Raw genomic sequence first — 4,615 nt, forward strand, 5'->3', positions numbered from 1 at the left:
TGGCTCACCTCACCCTCTCAGCAGCCCGCGGCCGGACCTGCCCCCAGGCCGCCTCACGCAGCCCCGTCCCGTCCCCACAGAGCGCCGGCAGTCCCGCTCCCGCCCTCCTTTACCTGCACCGGGGCGGCCTCGCCTCGCCTCTCCTCTTCTCCCGTCTCGTCTCGTCACCACACGGGGCGCGGCGCCGAAGCCACCGTCCCGGCCCCGAAGTTACAAGCCCCAGCAACAAGTCCCGGGAGCCGCGCATGCGTGCCGGCGGTTAGAAGCCGGGGCGGCGGCCATGGGTTTCCCGCCTCCTTCCTTCCCTCTCCGGGCAGCGCAGCCCCAAAGGCGGCCGGTTGTGTTCGTGGGGCTGTTGCTGGCCCTCGCCTCTCTAGCCGCGTTTTCCAGACCCTGAAGTGCTTCCCTCAGGGAAGGCAGCCCGTAGTAAAACAACCCGAGGGGAAGTTGGTGTCATTTTTTCTTGCACTGCTGCCCCTTTCCACCTGCCGCCAATGTGACATGGCGGTCGGGAGCTGCAGTCACCCGGTTTCATCCAGCGGGGTTTGTTTTCTCGCACAGGAGGCAGTCGGAGCTGTGCTGGGAGCTGGTGCTATTCCCAGACGGCAAGGTCAGCAAGAGCTGCTGAGTCGGAGGGCAGAGTGTGCCAGAACTGCCTCCGAAGCGTCGTGAGCCAAGCTTTCCCCTCATGCAGTATCGTTGAAATTGTATCTGCAATGGTTTACAAGAGTTATTTTAGTCCATAGTTTATCTACAAAAATTTCGTGCTGGATCCTAAAGACAAAATCGCTGGTGAAGAATGAAGGATTTCCTAACTACTTGGTGATTTCTCAGTTTTAATCTTAGATCAGCGTGGACGACAGTGCTCTGGTTTGGAGGAAACCCGTGTGTGCCTCTATGACGCGCAGTATCCATTAACATAAAAAAAAAAACCCAACCATATCCAAACAGAACTTTTTATAGCAAAAAGGGAAGAAGATACGTGAGATTTCAAGAGAGATTTCACAATTCCCAATCTAGTAAAGTGGGCAAGTGTGCAAGTACAAGTGGAGCAGGCCATACACCAAGACAGGTAACTCTGAAATAAATTAAGTAATAGTAGTAAAATGAATGTTCCGTGAAATAGTCAAAGCCCCTTGTCTCCACACACCTATAAAGAGAGAAATAGCATTCAAATGTTGTAAATTGGAAAAAATGAGACCTAGAGAGTTTAACTTCAAGTGTTTATGACAGAGTTGGGATGAGACTGATTCCCAGCCATCCACAAGGACGTCCTATCCTTTACGGGAGTTAATTGCTTCCAGCCAACAGCCCAGAAACACGATACGGCAAGGCCCTGCCGTCCACCTCTTCTCTACCCTTTCCTTCAGCAGCCATTTGATAGCCAGCATTGCCAACAATCATCATCCTCCTGTGTCTTCATCTTTTGCCCCTGATTGGCATGACTGACCTCAAAAAGCAGCAGGCATCTGAGGAAGAAGAAAATTATGATAATGATGAAAATCTAACTATTCAGAGGAAGGCAGGGAGACCGCTTGCCTTCAAAGATTTGCACCCTACCTCCAGTCTCGTGGATGAAGCAGCAGTGATGTTTCAGAACAGCGACCCACTCTAAAAACAACCAAAGGTTCAATCTGATGTTACGCTGACCAAAATCTCAGTCATATGTTGACTTTTATGTTTAAAAGAAATGAGCATCCTAGCTGCCAAGAAGCCAGCATCTCCTCCAGTTGACAGTTCTGCTCCTGCCTCTCCATCTTCAACTCCTGATGTCCCTATGTATTCAAACTGTGTGTATTACTTTAGGGCCCTGCATGCATACCCGCTATCCTGCTCCCTGCCACTTTATTAATCCACAATTGCTTTGCTCTGTCAAATCATTGTTTCAGGAATGCCTGCTCAGTGGAGAGCAGCATTTGGCTGTACATGTACTATGTGCCTTCCCCCACTCCATCCCACAAAAAGGGAAAAGTCCCAGTTATCTGCACTGAGAGACATTTCAAGATAGAATTTCATAATTTATCTAGCAGCTGCATTGTAGATAATCTGTGATTTTAAATTGGCCATAATGATTACGTTAGTTAGAAAATGGCATAAAAGTTCTCAGCTCAAAGCAGAGTGGTTCAGATTCACTGCTGGAATAAAGAAATTCCACTGTTGTTGAATTATGTTAATTATGTTTAAAATGCACTCTCTTCTACTTAGGGCTATGTTGGTGGGAAAGTTGTTTGGCATGAGTGTAGTAATTATTCTATCCTGGCTTTTCTGGAATAACTCTTCCTGTGGACAGTTTATTTCAAAACAGGAATTCAAAGTGGAATAGTTATAATCATTTTCTTTTAAATTAAATTTCACTGATGTAGCTGCAGCAGAGTAGACCTACCATGTAGGTGAAGCCTCAGTATATGCTTGCAGCTCTTATACTTCTAGGACCAAAATCTGTTTGCTTGCTTTTCTCACTGATTTCCTAAGCTGTTTGTACTTTTAATTCTTGCCTTATTTTTCAAAATTAAGAAGGCCTTGCTCTGGCTAGACTATCTCACTCTGTAGCGTAAAATAGGTGATATTCAGTGATCTTGACATTGTAGTCTTGACATTCTTCATTCTGAAGACTTTTGCCCAGCTACAAAATCATTTTCCCCTCTCTTTCTCACAAGAATAACATCAAGCTTTTGCCATTTGTTTTTTTTCTTCCTCTGTCTAGACAGGCTCTTTAGCTAAGTGGTGTGATTTTGTTTATCTCTAATTTCAACAGCAGAGTCACATTTCCCTCCTCCCTACCTCTTGTAAATAGGGTTTTGTTTACCCCTGTCTGTTCTTTTGGTGACAAAAGCCACATACTGTCATTAGTTAGCAAACGTTTAATTATGTTGCTAGAGCAGATGGAAACCCAGCCTCAGGACCTAGGGAGCAGGTCAACAGAATTTAAAATTCTTCAATCTTTCTTGTATTTTGCATGCTCCATATTCACTTCAACAGCTCTTTAGCACCAAGTTGAACAAGTGTGCGGGGTATTTACACTTACATGTGTGACTCTTCTCTTACTTTCTTAAATGACCTTATGGCTGAAGAACTCCACTGTCACTTTAGTTTGATTTATCACAGCAGGACTTCCCTTGATGGGTGAACTCCCAACAGAACATCAATAGTCTCTGGTCGTGAGTAGCAGGTGGCCTGATGCTTTACCATGCATGGCAACTCTCGCCGTGGTTTCTTCTCTCTGAAGAAACTCATCAGCCCAGCTTGCTGTTCCTTACTTATCTGCCTATTCAAATATATCTTAATGGATTTAATTCAGGCTTCTAGCCTGGCAGCCCTTTGCTGTCTTTTAATCTTCGCCGCCTTCTAGCAATCTGTTTGCAAGCCTCAATATACCAAAGAACTTAGCATGGGCATTATGGAGTCTTCCTTTGAAAGGCCTGAGCATTAATGTGTGTATAATAAAAACAAACAAACAAACAGAAAAATCTAGACAGATAGACAGATTTAAATGAACTCTAATCATAATACAAATAAGCAGCAAGTGCTGATTTAAATTAACAATTTACACTTGGTTTCTCTCCCTACTTATTAATTATTTTTGTAGTGCTGCTTCTCATTCATAGATAATATGTTGATTTTCAAGGTAGAAATAGCCTTATATTAAAGTTGGAATGTATTTCTATTAATCAAGAGAAACTCTTATGAAACTATTATGAAACTATTTTGACTATTATACAAAATATTTAAACAAATTTATCTAGCAATCTATGATAGAAATTTGCCTTGCTTTTCTTTTACATTTTGTGTCAGATAGGAAATGGTAAACGGGGCATTGGTACTGATGCTTGAGCATGATTAATTTATCTCATGATCTTCATGAAGTTGTATTTGGATGAAAACTGGAATTTTATTAAAATGCACAGGTAACTGTCATCTAAAAATAGCAATACTGAAAAGTACAGATGAAAAAAGTAAGCTTATTACAACATATTTTGCATTTAAACTTGATTTATGAAATGGTGAATTATTGTCCCTACTTTGTGCACTGTGCTTATTGTTTTTGATCATCCTGGCTATGTCTAAAGAGGCGTCCCTGTGAGTGCTCTGAGGCTTCTGTACCGATATCCCAGCTATAAACACTGCCAAACCCAGCCGCAGCAACTGCCGAACCTTGCCGTAGGCCTGCCTGGGCTAAGACAGGGCTATGCCTTACCTGGGGGCATTGCATGGACTTCCTCATCACTCACCAGTGTGCAGTGTGAGGTTTTAAACCTCCGTTTTGCAGATAGCTGGAGCGGTGGAGAATCTTTTACTGATATATAGGATTTTTAGGTGTATTATTGTCAAAATGCAACCGCTGTTGATGTGACACACTTGGGTACAAAAGTAGGACGAGGTGACCTGAAACGTGGATGACTTCATTGTTTTCTGAATATACATATTATCTAAATGCCTATCCGTGCGTTAACCCTGTGTGTATAGAAGCTGAAGGGAGTTAATGCATAGGTGGCATAGCACTAACTATAATTAAGGCAGCTCCCCAAGAGAGAGAGGGAGACGGAGAAACCATCTGTCACAATCTGGTCTCTCCCACTGAAGAGGACAGCACCTGGCCACATGACCCATTGGGTTT

General features: G+C 43.6%; 1 protein-coding gene across 9 annotated transcripts in view; it reads right to left on the minus strand.

The window, feature by feature from the left end:
• Nucleotides 1-170, minus strand: part of TMEM63A (transmembrane protein 63A) — a 61,191-nt gene extending 61,021 nt beyond the window's left edge. For 8 of the 9 annotated variants that reach the window (XR_775032.1, XR_775030.1, XR_775031.1 and 5 more), the window contains exon 1: nucleotides 114-170. The gene's annotated coding sequence lies outside the window, so the exon portion shown is untranslated. The remainder of the gene's footprint in view (nucleotides 1-113) is intronic. The other variant, XR_775033.1, reaches the window with a different exon arrangement.
• Nucleotides 171-4,615: the final 4,445 nt, after the last annotated feature.

This window comes from Haliaeetus leucocephalus, unplaced genomic scaffold (assembly GCF_000737465.1).
Source record: "Haliaeetus leucocephalus isolate CR32 unplaced genomic scaffold, Haliaeetus_leucocephalus-4.0 Scaffold577, whole genome shotgun sequence".
Lineage (NCBI taxonomy): Eukaryota > Metazoa > Chordata > Aves > Accipitriformes > Accipitridae > Haliaeetus > Haliaeetus leucocephalus.